General features: G+C 41.6%; 1 long non-coding RNA gene across 1 annotated transcript; it reads left to right on the forward strand.

The window, feature by feature from the left end:
* The first annotated feature begins 14,390 nt into the window (after positions 1-14,390).
* LOC149469524 (uncharacterized) lies at positions 14,391-15,150 on the forward strand. Its single transcript, XR_016311568.1, has 2 exons — positions 14,391-14,755; positions 14,843-15,150. It is a non-coding gene; the product is annotated as an uncharacterized LOC149469524 (long non-coding RNA).
* The last annotated feature ends 5,339 nt before the right edge of the window (positions 15,151-20,489 follow it).

Here is a 20,489-nt window from a genome sequence, read left to right on the forward strand (position 1 = left end):
TAAAGAGAATGCTTGGTATAAATAGCAGCTTGCTTTACTGGAACCCTAATGAGTACACATCTGTAGAGCTACACATCTCCCCCTCGTGCTTTATTCTAACTTATTAGACAACAATGATCTTGTGAAATGGAGAAATTGTGTTACCCAGTAATCAAATCAGTAGTAGGTAGTGTAACATCCATGTTGTAGATATACTACAGCACCGTTGTTAAAGTGTACCTGTCACCAATGTAGTGTGGTGGCAGCCATCTTCTCAGCTGAACTACTTTTGTTTTTAGCATGCAGTTTATATTTCTTCTATAAAAATCTACCATTCAGGCAGTGATTTTGTCAGCAGAACCATTGTTTCTGAGCATTCATGTTATACATCTGCATACATTTCATTAAAGAACATTTGTCACCTGTGTACAAAGAATGCAGGCAATAATATAGGGAGCTTATTTTGTGTTTTACAATATGCAGAGTGCTGTAAAGGGTTCTCCTAAAGTGTATGTTACTTCTGTGATATACAGTGGAGGCAACCAGTTAGTATACTGAGGCAATGATTTAGAAGATCCATGTTTTGCCTGTAGTAGAGAGTAAGATATATAGTGCACATGTCATCTATACAATGTAGTTACACAGTAGGATGAGGTTGTGAGAAGTAAACTTACATTGCATTTGAAGAGGACCTGTACTGTGGAAACTGTAGCCAAAAAATGCAAGCAGAGGGCAAAGGACTAGTCACTAGTATTTCTTACAGAGTCATCACAATTGACATTTTCCTCACAGGGGTAACATGTGACATTGCAAGTTCTAAACAGCACCACAATGCACCTTTATTGCAGCACACCACAACACATGGTGATGCACTACAAATCGTTGTGGTGGTTTGCTAAAAATAGTGCATGCATCTTTTTTGGTACATTTTAGTGCATTAGGAAACCAACGAATCAATGAGTTGCCTTAAGGTAACACACTTAAAAGTGTGACATAACGTGCTTTAACATGCCGCAAATATGTAAATAAGCCCCTTTTGCCTTGTTCTGAAGCTGTATGTAGATGAAGATGTATGTAGCTACAAACAGAGGTGCTAGGTGATCTTTAATCCTCTGTTTGTTTGAAGCATCCTAAAGGCAGAGAGTCCAAGACAATGTTTTATTAAATGATTAGAAGAAAGACAGCCAATACATTTCAGGGGTTTGGACACCCCCTCTTTATCAGGGTCTGTGTATTGTATAAAATAAACATCTAAATGTGGCCGGATTGAAAAGCAACAATAATTATACATTATACAACAAGAAGCAACAGGAAAGGGCAAGAAAGCACAGATCCATAAGCAGGGAGATCTTTGCACTGCAGGTCCTCAGGTACAGCTTCCTCCAATCCTAATATTTTTCAGGAGGAAATTAAGGCAAAATTAATTTTTTGAAATGTATTGCTTAGGCAAAATTACATGTCTATATACTCCCTATAGGCCAAAAAAACTTCTCCTTTTGAGTTAAGGTCTACTTTAAAGCATATGTCAAGGCAAAAAAAATTGTTATATAATGGATATGGGCTGAAAGTGCACACTCTCAGGTTTAATTTGAGGGTATGTACATTCCAATTGGAGGAATTTAGGAATTACAACTCTTAAGAGTAGCCCTCCCCCCCACTTTTTTTTTAAGGGACCAAAAGTAATTGGACAGATGAATATAATCATAAATAAAATTTTCATTTTTAATATTTTGTTGAGAATCCTTTACTGGCAATGACTGCCTGAAGTCTGGAACCCATGGATATTACCAAAGACTGGATTTCCTCCTTTCTGATGTATTGCCAGGCTCTAACTGCAGTTGTCTTCAGTTGTTCATTGTTTGTGGGTCTTTCTTCCTTTAGTTTTGCCTTCAGCAAGTGAAATGCATGCTCAATTCGGTTGAGATCAGGTGATTGACTAGGCCATTGCAGAATATTCTACTTCTTTTACTTCAGAAACTCCTGGGTTACTTTTGCTATGTGTTTTGGATCATTGTCCATCTGTGCTGTGAAGTGCTGTCCAATCAACCTTTGCTGCATTTGGCTGAATCTGGGCTGACAGTATATCTCTAAACCAGGGCTCCTCAAACTTTTTAAACAGGGGACCAGTTCACTGTCCCTCAGACCGTTGGAGGGCTGGACTAGTTAAAAAAAAAAAAACTAAGAACAAATGCGGACACAGTACAGGAGATGACCAGAGACTGCGAACACAGTACAGGAGATGACCAGAGACTGCGGACATACAACGGCGGCGGGAATACTGGGCCGGCCTTTCCATAAGATGCACAGACATTTTCCCCCAAGTGTGTCTTATGGAGCAAAATAGTGCCCCATCATTGGTATCAGTGGGAGGAATAGTGCCACATCATTGGTGTAAGTGGGAAGAATCGTGCCCCATCATTAGTGTCAGTGGGAGGAATAGTGCCCCATCATTGGTGTCAGCGGGAAGAAACATGCCCCATCATTGGTGTCAGTGGGAGGAATAGTGCCCCATCATTGGTGTCAGTGGGAAGAATCGTGCCCCATCATTGGTGTCAGTGGGAGGAATAGTGTCCCATCATTGGTGTCAGTGGGAGGAATGGTATCCCGCCATTGGTATAAGTGGGAGGAATAGTGTCCCATCATTGGTATAAGTGGGAGGAATAGTGTCCCATCATTGGTATTAGAGGGAGGAATAGTGCCCCATCATTGGTATTAGTGGAAGGAATAGTGCCCCATCATTGGTGTCAGTGGGGGGTGGAATAGTGCCCCATCATTGGTGTCAGTGGGGGGTGGAATAGTGTCCCATCATTGGTGTCAGTGGGGGGAGGAATAGTGCCCCATTGTTGGTGTCAGTGGGGGGAGGAATAGTGCCCCATTGTTGGTGTCAGTGTGAGGGGGGGGGGATAGTGCCCCATCATTGGTGTCAGTGGGGGAAGGGGATAGTGTCCCAACATTGGTGTCAGTGGGAGGAATAGTGTCCCACCATTGGTGTCAGTGGGAGGAATAGTGTCGCATCATTGGTGTCAGTGGGAGGAATAGTACATCATTGGTGTCAGTGGGGGGGAATAGTGCCCCGTCATTGGTGCCAGTGGGGGGGGGGATAGTATCCCAACATTGGTGTCAGTGGGAGGAATAGTACCCCATCGTTGGTGTCAGTGGGGGAAGGAATAGTGTTCCATCGTTGGTGTCAGTGGGGGGTGGAATAGTGCCCCATTGTTAGTGTCAGTGGGGGTGAGGAATAGTGCCCCATTGTTAGTGTCAGTGGGGGGGAGGAATAGTGCACCATCGTTGTTGTCAGTGGGGGGCGGACTAGTGCCCCATCGTTGGTGTCAGTGGGGGGCGGACTAGTGCCCCATCGTTGGTGTCAGTGGGGGGGAGGAATAGTGCCCCATCGTTGGTGTCAGTGGGGGGTGGAGTAGTGCCCCATCGTTGGTGTCAGTGGGGGGTGGAGTAGTGCCCCATCGTTGGTGTCAGTGGGGGGTGAAATAGTGCCCCATCGTTGGTGTCAGTGGGAGGTGGAATAGTGCCCCATCGTTGGTGTCAGTGGGGGGTGGAATAGTGCCCCATCGTTGGTGTCAGTGGGGGGGAGGAATAGTGCCCCATTGTTGGTGTCAGTGGGGGGAGGAATAGTGCCCCATCATTGGTGTCAGTGGGAAGAATAATGCCCCAACATTAGTATCAGTGACACCAATGATGGGGCACTATTCCTCCCACTGACACTAATGACACTTAACTTGCTGTCCCCTGTTCCAGCATGGTGCTGCTGCAGCCAACATACCTGGTTGCAGCAGCACCATCTGCATGGCACACTTACCTGTCAGCTGTCCTTTACTCCGGCCTCTCCCTCACTCGATGTTCGCGGGGCCGCTCGGCTCTGCCTCCTCGCAGGTGATTCGCCACCTGTCTGCCTTTCCTGAGCTACAGTTGCCCAATCACCGGTGAGGAGGCGGAGCCGAGCAGCAGCGCAAACATCGAGTGAGGGAGTGGCCGGAGTGAATGAAGGAGCAGCGCTTCCTGGACTGGATCATCGTGGGACTGGGACACAGAGCCAGGTAAGATACAGCAGCCCCCTGCCCGCCCCTGTACTTAGTGTCACTTCCTCGCGGCAAATACGCCCCTGCCGGCGGGCCGGATAAATGTCCTCAGTGGGCTGCATGTGGCCGTAGTTTGAGGACCCCTGCTCTAAACACTGCAGAATTCATCCGGCTGCTTCTGTCTTCTGTCATATCATCAATAAACACCAAAGACCCAGTGCCACTGGAAGCCATGCATGCCCATGCCATCACACTGCCTCCACCATGTTTTACAGATGATGTTGTGTGCTTTAGATCAGGAGCTGTTCCAAGCCTTCTCCACATTTCTTTCTTCCTGTCATTCTGGTACAGATTAGTCTTAGTTTCATCTGTCCAAAGAATGCTTTTCCAGAACTGGTCTGGCTTTTCTAGATGTTTTTTGGCAAAGTCTAATCTGGCTTTTCTATTCTTCTGGCTTATGAATGGTTTGCACCTTGTGGTGAACCCTTTGTATTTTCTCTCATAAAGTCTTTTCTTGATTGTAGACTTTGACAATGATACGCCCACTTCCTGGAGAGTGTCCTTCACTTGTCTGGATGTTGTGAATTAATTTTTCTTTACCATAGAGAGGATGCTGTGATCATCCACCACTGTTGTCTTCCATGGACATCCATGCCTTTTTATGTTGTTGAGCTCACCAGTGTGTTCTTCTTTCCTCAGAATGTACCAAACAGTTGATTTGGCCACTCCTAATGTTGCTGCTATCTCTCTGATGGATTTGTTTCATTTTTGAAGCCTTACAATGGCCTGTTTCACTTGCATGGACAGTTCCTTTGAACACATGATGTAGGTTCACAACAATAGATTCCAAATGCAAATACCACACTTAGAGTCAACTCTAGACCTTTTACCTGCTTAATTGAATAAATAACGGAGTACCCCACACCTGGTCATGAAACAGCTTTTGATTGAATTGTCCAATTACTTTTGGTTCCTTGAAAAAGTGGGGATGGCTACTTAAGAGCTATAATTCCTAAATCCTTCCTCCAATTTACATGTACATACCCTAAAATTAAACCTGAGAGTGTGTACTTTCAGCCCATATCCAGTATATAACTATAGCTTGAATATGTTTTGGCAAATACCTGAAAAAAAACGAAAATTGTGGCTGTGTAAAAAAATATATGGACCTAATTGTATACACAAACACACACACACTATATTGCCAAAAGTATTGGGCCACCCCTCAAAATCATTGGATTCAGGTGTTCCAATCACCTCCATGGCCAGAGGTTTATAAAATCAAGCACCTAGGAATGCAGACTGATTCTAAAAACGTTTGTGAAAGAATGGGTTGCTCTCAGGAGCTCGGTGAATTCAGTGTGGTACCGTGATAGGTTGCCAGCTCTGTAAGTCCATTTGTGAAATTTTCTTACTACTAAATATCCACGGTCAACTGTTAGTAATATTGTAACAAAGTGGAAGCAACTGGGAGCAACAGCAACTCAGCCATGAAGTGGTAGGCCATGTAAAATAGCAGAGCGGGATCAGCGCATGCTGAAGAACTGTGTGCAGAAGTGGCCAACTGTCTGCAAAGTCAATAGCTAAAGACCTCCAAACTTCATGTGGCCTTCAGAATAGCACAAGAGTGCGTAGAGAGCTTCATGGAATGGGTTTCTATGGCTGAGCAGATGCATCCAAGCCTTAGAAAACCAAGTGCAATGCAAAGCGTCGGATGCAGTGGTGTAAAGCACTGGACTCTAGAGTAGTGGAGACGTGTTCTCTGGAGTGACGAATGACGCTTCTCTGTCTGGCAATCCGATGGATGTTTCTGGGTTTGGCAGTTGCCAGGAGAACGGTACTTGACTGACTGCATTGTGCCAAGTGTAAAGTTTGGTGGAGGAGGGATTATGGTGCGGGGTTGTTTTTCAGAGGTTGGGCTTGGCCCCTTAGTTCCAGTGAAGGAAACTCTTAAGGCGTCAGCATACCAAGACATTTTAGACAATTTGATGCTCCCAACTTTGTGGGAACAGTTTGGGGATGGCCCCTTCCTGTGTCCAACATAACTGCGCACCAGTGCACAAAGCAAGGTCCATAAAGACATGGATGAGCAATTTTGGGGTGAAGGAACTTCACTGGCCTGCACAGAGTCCTGACCTCAACCCAATGAAACACCTTTGGGATGAATTAGAGTGGAGACTGCGAGCCAGGCCTTCTCATCAGACATCAGTGCCTGATCTCACAAATGCACTTCAGGAAGAATGATCAAACCTTCCCATAGACACACTCCTAAACCTTATAGACAGCCTTCCCAGAAGTGTTGAAGCTGTTATAGCTGCAAAAGGAGGGCCAACTCAATATTGAACCCGACGGACTAAGAGTGGGATAGTGGAATACCATGCAAATAATAAAATTTCCCATTACTTTCTGTGTCACAAGCAATTAAATTTTTCCTCTTTTTCCTTATGCACATTACTTATTAATTATTGTATAATGCAAAGATACCTTGTATTCCTGCCATTTCCAAACTGTTTCTATTTTTTCCATTCTCTAACTGACAACACTAGATTGTCTTTGCTGAATGAGGACGCTGACTGCTACCTCTACATCTCTTCCTGTTCTGGTGACACCTGCATGTAGGGCTCTTTCTCATGAATGAGGATGAACAAGCATTCTCATTCATGAGAAGGCTCCAACAACTGCCACCTGCTGTTAGAGTCAACATTCATTTACCCTACAAACACAAATATAATTGGTCAAATGTCACTTCTAGCAGTGTTTCATGGGGCTAATAAGGCCCACTGGCCACTCTGTGTTTGGATCTGCAGGGAATTGTGGTCATGTGACAGGGGGGAAAACCTTAAGAAAAGGTAATATTACATCAGTTTTTACTATTTAAAACATTGCAACAAGCACAATACAAAATTAATTGAGTGCCAGTGGACTGTTTAATCGCCAAAAAATGTACAACTACTTTAAGACCTGTTGTGACACACAGCATGTTTGTGGACTGTGTGTTCTCAGCCCCCCCCCCCCCCACACACACACATACTATCGTTTGCTAGTAAACTCAACTACTCACACTCTGATCTGTACAATATAAAGACTAACCATTTTGTAATCTAAGATTGGCCAATTCCCTCTGAATTTAGGTGGATGGTATCCTCCCCACTGCACTATTGTATTCTGACAGTGGGGAGACTGTCAGAATACACAGATCAGTGCTGCGGCCATTGGTTGCAGCTGCTAATCAAGCGGCTTTAATCTGACGGGCAGTTGAACAGAAGAGTGCAAACTATACCTGAGCACAGAACTCTCCATAGATAACTGAGCAAAGAAACAGGGATCACTGTGGTCTGGTTAACAGAGGTGATGAAAGAGTGCTTGGGAACACTTGCTTTTAGCCCAGGGTGAGAGCAGACCAGCAGAAAGTGGGGATGGAGGACAAACAAAGTCGGGCATGGGTCAATTCAGCTATTCATAGTGTGAGTGCACCCCAAGATAGGAGCTAGGAGGGCTCTTTGAGATAACACAGGAATTGTGCAGAAGGCACAGGACATCTCTGAATTTCTAACAAGATCAGCAGGTAATTTTTTTGGACCAAACAGACATAACAAAATGCTTCCAAAGTTATATTTAATGGACCAAAATAAGACCGAATATGTTTAATTTTTAGGTTTTGCATACAGTAAGGCCTGGTTCACATATGTGCATGCGTGTTTTCCAGTGAACATCATGGGTAGAGAAGCCCATTCATTTCAGTTGGCTGCCCTACCTGTGGGAAATATGGAGAAACAAGTCCCCAACCCTTTTTTAATACTGTGCCTCACTGAACTGCAGCACCATACTGCCTGGTGTGCACAAAAATGAGCCACAGGTGCCATTGCATGGGGGTGCCATTATGAGGTAATGTCACCACTTATTAAATTGTAGCATGTTTCTCTGTAGGTCAACAATGCATGCTATGTTGCGTGCATTCACCAGCCGCAGAGATGTGAACCTAGCCTAACTGCTCTTTACTATGTTTGCAATTGTTATACAGCATCTTTTACAGGTGGCTGTTAAACTGTAGTTTTGAAGAATAAACCTCAGTATCTTCGCTCCTTGCCAGATTAGCAAAAAAGATACCTGTTAATCAGAGTCTTGCGCTGTCTGCTTGTAAGTCTATAATGCACTCTACTGTAATGTGTTTTACTGCAGAGAGTAAGCAAATGTGCAGGACAGCAGAAATGCTGGCTTCCAGGGTACTAAAGCCTTTGATGACATGAGCTAGCCAGGCAACAAAGATCAAAGAAAGAGGTATTGGTAGAGGTATCGCCTCCTATTAAAAAATCTGTAACAGGAAAATAACTACTTACAACTGGGCTAATACAAAAACATAAATATACAGTCTTAAGCTATTATAATGTTGAAGGCTTACTTATTAAAACTTTTTATTTGTATTTTATTTAGTTTTACTTTGACTCTGACACTACATCTCAGAGGTAACCTGAGTCTCAAGAAGCTGTCCTGGAAACTGTCAAGGTAATACCTTTCCTCAGAGTTGTGCTGCTCCATGTGGTGGCATCCATCTTGGGTTTCTGCAAAGCATGGTGGGAGCCTCTTATGCTTTCAGGCCTCTGCGGTCCCTCCTCCAGAGGGGTGTGGTTGATCACATTTAAGCCTGTTGTCTGCACTTGCTCTTTGCATTCGTGTCCTGTATGTTCCCTTGCAGCAAGCTCTTGTTCTGTTCTCGTTGCTCTCCTGGTAAACGCCTTGGCTTGGACAAGACTTTTTTCTGCTTTATCCTTTTACCTGACCTCCCGTTGCTGAACCCGGCCCGTGACCTGAGTATTCTTTGCCTACCATCTTGTACTGTCTGCTCCGTTGTTATAGACCCGGCCTGTCTGACCATGCTATACGTTTTCCCATCTAGCTCCCACCAGCGGTACGCCATTGGCGCAGTCGTTACCGCAGCTGGGGTTACTTGGGGGCCGCAACCTGGTCTCGGGCTGCGTCACGTCCATCCCCACTATCAGGGGCCCTGGTGAAGGGCAGCCTGGGGCTTAGACTCTGCGCCCTGATGGACCCTGGTCTGTGGGTAGTGGCTGTCGTCAGTCGCTGCGTGACCTTACCATAAGGCCTGCCTGCCCATTCCATCGCTCCTGCCCTGACAGAAACTGACTGACCTCACACACTCTCTCGGCTTCTGGGCTTTGCTATGTAGGTGATCACAGGAAGTTATCACATAGACAAAGCCTGTTACTTACACTAGCACCCCCAAATCAGGTCAGAGTAACAGGTTGACTGCTTAGCAGATCCCCACTGCTGGGGGCAGCTACCTTTCAGTTGCTCCCCCACCAATCCATTTGCTGACTGGAGTTGCCCCCCTCAATCTCTTTGCAAGGTCTAGTTCAGTACTGAGTCAATCGAAAATAGGGCTAAGGCTTCTATATAGGGGCAACAGGTAGGGTTGTCTGTTCTCTCCCATTCTTTTTGCTCTTGCTTTGGAACTCTTTGCTGCAACCATCAGTAAAGATCCAAACTTCATTGGATTTAGAAAGGGGAATACGGATTAATACTTAGCTCCATATGCAGATGATTTCCTGTTTTTCCTGGGGGATACCAAAACATTGTGTAAGTCTTTGATGCGATTAATCAAAAAAATTGGATCCTAAGAAGGGCTTAAGAGAAAATTAAATAAATATACTTTATTACCCTTAGACCTGGTCCTGGACCCTCCCCCAGCTAATGCCAAACAAATTAAAATAGTAGACTAATTTGTTTACTTGGGAATTAACGTTCACTTCGAGATCTACAAGTATGAAGCATTTAACCTATTGCCCTTATATACTAAATTTAAATAAGAGGCAACAAGTTGTTACAAACTACCACTTTCCTTGGTTGGATAAGTGAATTTGATTCAAATGATTTGGGCTCCATAATTATTACATGCTTTGCACAACATTCCCTTTTTGCTCCCAATAAATATTTTTAGAAATTTTAATGCTCAATTTTGAGAGATAGAAATAATGAAGCCCCCAAAATAAGCATCCAAAGAACTTAGGAGGGCTTGAAGTCCCTAGCATCTATTTATATTATTTGGCTTCACAGTTGCAACACTTAGTTGGATGGAATGTGAATAATGAGGAAGACCTTATTATGAATATAATACTTAACATATTCCCTAGGGAGCAGCTGCTAGATTGCTTAGAAGCAGGAAGATTTAGACAGATGGTGGGTGCTCCTACTTTTGCATCATGGATAAACTGTGGAATAAGACTTAATCTCTCCTTCAGTACACAGGCTTTACAATGTATACTTCATACTTACGGAATTATAATGATTTAGAACTTCTGAAACTGGAAGGGTGTTGAGACATGGCTTGACCATGGACTTACCTACAGTATATACAGTATCTCAGCTTTAGGGCAGCCTGGTCCTCAAAACCTTTCAAGCCTTACAGAATGAATATGGCTTGCCTAGAAACCGCTGTGTACAATTACACCATGCTTTAACTGCACAATCACAAGTTCATCACCAGTCCCCCGTTGATAACCCCATACTTACCCAAGTAGTAGTTGTCGCAAAAACTGCGCAAAACACAGTGAAATACGCAGTTCAACCATTTTGTAGGCACCTCCATCTTGGTACGGAGTATATATTGTGTCTCTCATTTCTCATTCTCCTTCCCCCTCCCTTCCTGAGAGGCACAGTGGCAGATGTGTGTGTGTTAACAGTGTCACTGGCAGGTAGAGCAGCAGGGGGCCCAGAGCTACAAAGCCCCCCAAGGGAGACAGAGCCTGGCTGCCCCAGAATATGTGTAATCTCTCACCTCGTAACAGAGATAAGGTAGCTTTTCCCAGGAATTGAAAGAGATTGTAACCTCATAAAACCTAGCAGCTTAGGTAACAGAATTAAATGAACATTCCTCAAGTTAGTTTGTCCCCTATGTTTCATATCATGGATTATGAAGATGTTGGTTCTAATTCAGAGTCCGCCCGACGATCCCTCCCTAAACAGAGTATTGGTCAGTTACTCAGCACCACACCCCTGCTGGGGGACTTTAAAACACAGGCTAGCAGGCCTAAAAAGTTGAGTTGAAGACATCTACCAATTGTAACATCAATATACCACCTGGGGAGACCCTTTGCTCTGAAACTTGGATCTGCTTAAGGCTAAGGTTTAATTGGCAGGTAACTTAACCCTTTAACTTCCTCTCTGATATCTCTTTGCTGTGCTATGGTTCTTTGTATGTATATATATATATATATATATATATATATATATATATATATATACATCTTAGTTACATCTTTTTCTGTAAATATTTTATTGCACCTGTTTGACTCTTTTAGTAATAAATCTTTCTTTCTGAAAGTGTTAAACTGTTTCTAAAGCGCTTAATTACAATTTACGAATTCCTGCCTCTAAAGAGACGCTACTGTGTTTGTTTAATCCTCTGCCCAATCGGCATGCGGTGACCGTATTGGACAGACAACTTTTCAACCATTACAGTGTATATTTGATAAAGAGAGTTTCCCCTTTCTCTGTACAAAAAGGGGTGGTGGCAGTGAAGGGTAAGTTGCGTAATTAACCCGACCCAGTAACAAGCGCATCCAGGCTGCAGGCACAGGTTGAAATCCATTATCTGGAAAATCGCTGTGTAGGGTGCAGCTGGGTGTGGCATTGTTACGCACGTCACATCATGGTCTGGATCGGCCAGTCCATTGGTCACGAGTTTGGTGAAAAGGTCGGGGCTCTGACGCCGCGATCGTGACATATTGGTGGTCGCAGTCGTGAGATTGTCGCATGTTGGTGGCGGCGATCTTGCGCCCATGACAGTAATGACTATGAACAAAAGAGGTTTATTCTCAACAATGTATAAATCCATATTACAACACCCTTCACGGCACTTAACACTCAGATGCTGGGTAGGATGATAGAATAATATAGCCCTAATTTCTGGTTCTGAATGGTCAGATGTCTTAAATAATGTCCTACATGTATTGCCTTCCCCATCTCAGAAGAAGGTGAGAGGCAATCCTTCATTATTCTTTGTACCTATCACTCGCCCCAAACTCTTTAGATGTCACAATAGGGAAAATCCTCTATGTACCAGATGTGGCATTGAGACAAATACCATAATACATATACTGTGGAAATGTGCTAAATTTTCTAGGTATTGGCAACAAATTCTGCACACCATTAAAGTGTTACCAAACCCATGACCCTGCATTCACTAAATCTAGTCTCCCACAGTACACAGAACATGGAAATGCAATTATTTTATTGAATAAGAACTGCTAAATACCTTTTCTTATCAGCAGTATATAGCAGCCTCCTGACTTCTATCAGTGTCCAGCCGAGCACTGGTTAACCTTGTAGGAGGAGTTTTCATTCTCTTCTGACTTTTCTATGAGGGTGCGTAACCCATGACCCTCTGTCTAGACAGCACTGATTGGTCCTGTGCTGATCTTATGCACCCCCTGAATGTAACAACTCTCTAGCAGTACACACCAAACAGAGCATGTGCAGATTTGCCACTGTTGCTCTAACTATGGAAGATGGATTGGGGACAGTAGAAGGCAATGATCAGAGAAGAGAGGTTCAAACGGCCTTTTTACACAATGCAGAGGATTAGGTTCCACAGTGAGTATAACAAGCATGCTTTACTGCATATACAGACTGATTTTACGGTTATGGGTTTAGCAACACTTTAATACTGTATTTTCAGCTAATATTTCTCTTGACCCCAAAATATGCATATTAGGACTACTAGATGAGGAAACATACACTCCTTATGCTTATACAAGTGTTTTCTGTCTATTATTTATAGCAAGCAAACTTATAGCACACATATGGATATGCATTATGGAAAACAACAGTAAATACCTTACTTATTTATGTGTGAGATGCTGGTTTATCAACATCGGGGATGTCCTAATACATTTCTTAAAATATGGCACAATTGGTTGGGGACCCTGGGCCTAGCACCTACCCAACTAATCCTTAATAGAATTTTGGGAAAGACCTAATTGCGTACTTAAGACATAGCTTGGTTTTATTTTATCTTAATCCCAATAACTAGAGCTACACTACTTCTTAAAAGTATATCTGACCTCTCTATGTGAAATGGTTCTAGTGTGGGGAGTGTAACTACATACTTTAACATGTACTAATGTTACTTCCTACAGCTAGCCAATCAAGTTCCCTAGTTATAATTTCTAGCTTGTGAGGAGGCGACCATACTCTAACAACATAGTTGTTAAGATTTTTGCTAAATGCAAAATGTGCATGACGTCTAAACGTGTTTTCGAAGGCCAAGAACAAAAACGTAATATATTGCAGATTACTAGTCCTTAAGATTATGTGGCTGCCATTCATTTTATTTTGTCCCTATTTTCACCTGGTGCTCCTGGCAATAACACACTTCCTGTTCTAGTGTGACAACAGTTACTCATTATTCTGTATCTATGGAGGAACAGTGTTATCACCCTAGAAGTGTGTCAGGACTACAGAACACCTCCACCTATTCTTATCCCCATAACACAGAGGTGTTTTGTTGTTCACTGAGATGAAATGGGAAGGAAGATATGACTACCTGAAATAGCACAGGAACAGTAAACAGAACACAGCACAGCACTGAATTTCCGACAGGATCAGCTGACAGATGTAAGAAAGCGCTTTTACTGGAAAACGTCTGTTCTTGCCCCACTGCAGCCACCAACAGAGGCCACATGCCATAGTCTATTTATCTAAGTCCCCTCTGAACTTAGGGCACTCAAAATGCAAATCTTGACTTCCTGCCATGAAACCAAGGCTCTTTATTGGTCAGAAAGGCTTAGAGCATAAATTAATGTGCAACAGCAGATCTCTGATTTCAGAGCTGGATACAGCCATGGATATTGAGTGGCCCAGGCTTCCAGGACACTGTAGAAGATACACAAAGGTGTATCTTTGCACTGCTCTATGCCTGCTTCTAACTGCTAATGTCAACCCAAATGCTTTTTTTATTTATTTATTTATTTTTTAGGTGTATGGAATCTGCAGTCTGCAATTGTGAAGGGACAGCATTGGATGGTTTAGGTCAGGGCACAGAGGCAAAAAGGATAAGTACACTGTGTCTGACAGGGCACTTATGCTTTCAGCTGTAATCTTTCTATCTTTGCTTTGATTTAGGAAGTAAACTGAATTTTATGGGTTTTTTAGAACCATGCATTTAGGAGTTAGTTTAGTTATGAGTAATTGTACTGGACTAAACAAATAAGTGTAAAAGGGTATTTTTATTCTATTTCATACAATAAAAAACTATATAAAAAGATATTCTTCTAAAACATTTGAACAATATTTAAAGTCTTTTCATTTTAACAAAAACAGCTTGACTAGTTTTGCCTGGAATAAGAAAAGAAGGTGGGGGCAAAAAAAAAGTTCACCAGCAGTGTAGAAATACGGGATTTTCAAGCTGTACAAAATCTGCAGCCTCTCTTGCTCACAAGGATGGCTCATTAATCACTCGGCACTTCCACAGAAAGAAAGCCCCTGCACCGCATTAGCCAATCACAGAGCTGTTACCACAGGGACGACCTTTACCCTTGAGAGGCTTCATAGATTTTTTTTTTTATTTCTGTTTTTTTTCCCGGAATCATTGGCAGGCTCAGATGTGAGAGAAAGGAGGATGATTACCAAAATAACAAGTCGAATCGCGATGGCACAGCTCGGAGGTCGAAATGCATATGAGAAATACGAATAAAACAGGATATAAGGCGCAGAATTTAAATGCTGTAAATTGTTTTAGACATTCTAGCAAAATATTGATGTCTGTTGTTTTATTGTTTGTGTTTTCTTTTCTCTTCCTTCTTCTCCTTTAGCCTTCATGTTTGCTTCCTTATGGTAGAACGATCCTGTGTGCACAGGCAGCTCGGAGAAAAAAGAAAGCATCGATCAATGTGCTCCAGAGGGATGAAAACCTAAGGTCAAAGGATGCCGCAAGATGGTTTGAAAGGACCAGAAGGGCTTATAAAAGCAAGAGACAAGCAGAAAAAAAAATATATTCTTAGTTTGAGACCAAAACCCGTGACATATAAATAAGGTTAACGATTACTATGATCTGAAAATGGCTAAGATGAAAAGAAAAACTTGCATTTCATGGAAGAAATAAAAATGTAGAAAAAATATAGCTGATGTTTTTTTTGTTTTGTCACTTTTTTACATTAAGGATTGCTCCACTAAGAGAAAGACAGATACACAGTGCGATTTTGTTGCAGCTATGTCACAGTCTTTTTGTATAAACCATTGATGTAAACAAATAGGATTTGGTAGACTGAAAATGATCAACAGATTTCATAATGAGCTTGTTCCAAGTTCATGTAGTACAGAAACTCACCCAACATCCACTGAATAACAGATGTGCTGGGTGCAAAAGGATCTTGAAATGAATGATCGGTTTACTTCATGTGTGTCTGCCTTTCTAGTAATAAAGTATTGCAGTCTATTACTGCGCTGGTCTGATACAAAAAACATTACTTTCAGGCATTGTGGAGGTGTTACTTAAAGTAGATTCCAGGTGTTGTGTTGATCAGATTGGTTGGAAGGGGCAACGCACATTTTCTAAAGCAACAGAATCTCCAAAAGACTTGACACTTCCCATAGTTTGGAACAAAATCTACTGCACACTGCTCTTTTTTTCTACTCATTACATTTCAATAAAGGAGTTGTTTTATTGCTTCCATAGATTGGCATATGACATTTGTCAATTAATGTAAAACATGACAGAGCATTTATCAAATTTTGTATCTTCTAATTTTTTGAAGAACTGTACATTTAAAGTCTAACTAAAGGCAATTAAAAAAAAAGTTTTTGACAGCGAGGAGAGAGATTAGAACCCCTGTCAGGTTTTTATTGTTGTCTGCACCTTTAATAAGGAGATTCACTCTATTTATTTGTCCTGTTTACCATTATCACAAAAGTGAAAGTTAAATAAAATCCTAAATTTTGGGTTGCCTCCAGAACAGTAATAGCGGGGAAATGTTCCAATGGGGGCACTAGTACTGGTGAACCTGGTATCAAGCAGGGATTACCTCACTATGGAGGGGATTTCCTCTCACTTCCTGTTTTGGCTATGGTACAGGAAGTGCAGGGAAATCTTCTCAATGGGACTCAATTGTCAGTATGAAAACGTTGCATTGTTCTTACGTTGAAAACAGCTACGCCAATGCTAACAGAAAGTGATGCTGTGGATGGATATTCACATACTATTCAATGGTAAAATACTAGGGATCTTAGAAGACCACAGCTGTAGAACCCAAAAGAAAGCATTTTTAAATATACTTCTCCTCAACCCCTCCTCACCCACCTTTCATCTACCTCCTCAGCCTCCCTTCATTTGGTCTTTCCTCTTCTTCATTTCTTTACCTCAGTTCCCCTTCTTCTTTTATTTTTCCTTTCATTGAATCATTCTCTTTCTCCATTTCCCTCAGTCTTTCCACTACCCTTATATTGTCCTTACCCTTCTCGCTATCCTTCCTTCTAATTCTTTTTATTCTCCCCCTTCTCTCTGTCCTTTCTTCTGCTTCTTTCTACCCTCCCCCTTCTCTCTATCCTTTCTCTCCCATCTGTCCTTATCTCTTGATTCTTTCACTCCCTCGTTCCCCTTTACTTGATCCACTTGTTCTTATTTTTCCTTCTGTACCTTTTTTCTACTGCGCCCTGCACTGTGCAGTTGATACCAATCACTAGGGTTTGCATTATACAGCAGCCAACAGACATTTGTCCAATTAAATGGAAATTGGTCAACACCTGGCAATAAAGCCTACACCAGCCTTTCTCAACCATTTCACAACAAAGGAAACCTTGAAATAATCTACAAGTCCCATTATATTAGTATGATCATTATACAGATCATAATAAAGGAAGAAGGAATGAGACATACCTACCTAATTTGACACCCAGAATGGATAATTTTTATAATACTCCTTTGCTATACAACAAATTGACTTTCAGTAATAACACTGAAATACAATTAAAAATAATAGCCAAAAAAGGAAATGGTCAGTGAAAATGCACACACACTGTTTTTCTTTACAATTTTTCCTAAGAAACAAATGAGGTATGGTGCTTATTCGTATACTCTCTCTGAAATTCAGTATGTTGAACAATAGAGTTCTTCACACAAACTAACACATCTCTTTAAAGGCTAAAGATGGCCATATATTAATAGATTTCTTTCGTCAGCCGGCAGTGTGTATGAACCAATCTTGGGCTCTTGTATTCTGACAGCCGCTAGCATCAGCTGTCAGAATACCCAAATAGCTGACTGGCTGTAGGTGCTGTACATCCAACAATTTTCGTTTATGCTCCTTTGGCAAAAATTAACTAATTGACTTTTGTCAAGCTGGCAGGGCCACCCATTTTTAGTATACTATTTTGTCTGATTTCTCTAAATCGACCAAAATTCTAACAGTGTATGGCTGGTATAACTCTACCTACACTTGATATCTTCTCTTATTCTTCATAGTGTTCAGCATTATCAATCACTCATGGACTATAATGATGAGATATTCTCAACAAAATTCCCAGTACATCCACAGCGCAGCCAAAGCCAGTTACACACTGGTCTACAGTCAACCAAGGCTTTTCTCTAAAAAAAAGCCTTCAAGTTGCTCCTACGTTTCACATACAAGCACTCCATTGCCAAGTAACCATAACTCCAAGGATGGTGTCAGACAATATGTTAATGGAGAGAGGGTGAGAATCTCTGCTGTTGCCTTAAAACCCACTGAAGATGACTCCCTTTCCCAGTGATGGTGGTGAATGAAACAGAAAGTGAACTCTCCGGACACAGAAATAAAAACGGGACACAGCAATAAAAATACTTTTTAGTAGATTGGGTACGGGTTTGAACCTCTGTTTGATCTCATCGTTGTCAGTGTTCCTGATAGGAAGATCTCCCCTCACTTCTTGTCCCAGCAATAGAATAAACAGGATAAAAAGTGAGGGTAATCCTCCCAGTGGATACCCAGACAGCAATAAAAACTGGCAACTCTGCTGCTAGCATCACATCACTAGTGGCAGAGTTGCAGAGGACAGCCTTCCATTTACCAGTGCTGAATTGCTACCTTTGCTGACCTTGAACACTGGCCTAGTGCGAGAGTGATTCCACAGAGACTGGTAGGCTGTCTCTTAGATATTCTGGTGCTGGTGAGTTGTCCGCCAGCTTCAATCACCCATGTAACTCTTCTCCATTTTATTAAAAACTAGAGCTGGGCTTTAAAGGAGCCATGTACTAAGAAAAATATGAAGGCCATGCTGACCATTATCTAAGAAATACAACCTGCCTAGCCATCTCTGGTATCGATACTGCATCACAGGCCAGGAACAAGCCTGAAGCTAGTGAAGTTTCTTGTTCCAGGTAAGTGAATAATAAAGTACTGAAGCTTTTGAGCAGCTTAAAAGAATTAGATGGTCACAGCATACACATTAATTTTATAACATCAACATTGTAACAGCAACTCAAAGAATAGTTATTTTTGACAATACAAAAAAATCATAACCTTACTTTAAAAATCCCCTTTTATGTTTGGAGTGCTGCCTGTCTGCAAGCCATCTCTGTCAACACATTCCTGGATTCCCCACATGCCTTGCAGCTTCTCCTCTGTTGCTTACTTTCAATTTCTAAGGACTACATATCCCATGCTACTTTGCTGCTTACAAACAGTAATTCCTGTACTGACCCCCCACCCCCCTGAAACTCCTCCTCTCAGCACCTTTGTAGTTCAGTAGGCAGGCTCTGTGAAATCTGTGACACAGCAGGGCCTACCAAAGGGGCATAGTGAGAGCGTGTCAGAGAACTCAAGGAAGTAAAATATCGGGATCTTTACAAAGCAAGTTTACAAATGTCGAGATTGTTTAGATTAATATGCAAAAGCAGAGAAAATATTTAAATAAAATGTAGAAATGAATATATGATATTACATTTTTACCACAGATATGCTTTATTAACCAGGCAATTAGCATTTTCAGAAGTAGAGTTTAGCAATGGCAGCCTATGTATTTTCTCAGTACAAGTTTCCTTTATAGCACCTCATTAACACCTCTTCTGCTGCCTTTCTAAAGCTAATTATGCTCCATTGTAACACATTGAATCCTCCAACATACTGGTTGCAGGTGTAGGTTGCAGCACTTATCTGACTTCACCCCAACAACTACTGTTATTTTAGGAAAGGAACTAAAAACTGCAAAAGAAAATGTAAATTGTAATGAAAGTGTCCAATAAAACAACAAGTGTAAAGCATACTAGGCCTGGCATGATTAACAGTTAAATATTTTGCTTTGGAAAGGTATTGCCATCCACTGTGCATGCTCAGTTTTTCGGCGCTTGAATTTTTAGGGGTCTAGGGGAGAGTGCAGACAGGCACCTACGCTGCTAATTTATTTCAGGAAGCAACCTACCAAAAATCTTTAATATAACCAATCACTGTTTACCTAGATCAGTCAGTTAGGTACAATGCCTTGAAAAAGTATTCATACCCCTTGAAATTTTCCACATTTTGTCATGTACAACCAAAAAAGGAAATGTATTTTTTGGGGATTTTATGTGATAGACCAACACAAAATGTCAAGGGGTATGACTGCTTTTTCAAGGCAGCATATTTAAGCTCACAGGCGTTCCATTTGTCTGTTTTTCATCCATCTATTGATGGATGAAAAACGGAGATTAATGCATCTCTATGGAAAAACAGGTGTAAAAGGATGATCACTGTTTACATCCGCATCCATCAACATCCATGTTTTGGAATGAATCAAAGCTCTATTTTTGTTCTGTTAAAAATATGGAACAGACGAAAAACAATGTAAACGGACAAACGGTTGGTTTTTTCATCCGTTTTTGCATTGGTAGTGGATGTAAAAAACTGATGTAAAAACTCATGAAAAATTTATGAAAAAACTGATGAAAAACGGATGAAAAATGTATTCATTTATTTTTCTTTGAAAAAATGTGACTGAACTGATAAGAAGAGGGGCCTTTTTTCATCAGTTCAGTCATATTTTTTAAAAGAAAAAAAAATAGATCAGTTTTTCATCCGTTTACATCAGTTTAATAAAAAAACATGTTGACAAATGCAGATGTAAACGAATGGATGATCATCCGTTTACATCCGTTTTTCCATAGAGATGCATTGATGTCCGTTTTCATCCATCAACGGATGGATGAAAAGCGTTACTTTCAAAAGATAATGCAAGATTTGCATGTAAATTCAGCTGCTCATATCTCTGGATCTACTGCTCATTTTGACATACAATTTAGAGTAAAGACTTTTTCTGCTTATGCATTTTTTTAACCTATGCACAGTATGAAATTCCCAGGTTTGTGACAGGTTTACTTTAATCTTCAACATTAGGACACTTGGAGCTCAAGATAAAATGTAAAGAAAAAAACCACAAAGTGTATATAAACCCATATGTCTATCCTGACTGAGAGATGGAAACCTTTCATCTCATAAGGTGTTAGATATTTAA

This window comes from Staurois parvus, unplaced genomic scaffold (genome assembly GCF_062004578.1).
Source record: "Staurois parvus isolate SC_StPar_1 unplaced genomic scaffold, SC_StPar_1.0 ptg000068l, whole genome shotgun sequence".
Classification (NCBI taxonomy): Eukaryota; Metazoa; Chordata; class Amphibia; order Anura; family Ranidae; genus Staurois; species Staurois parvus.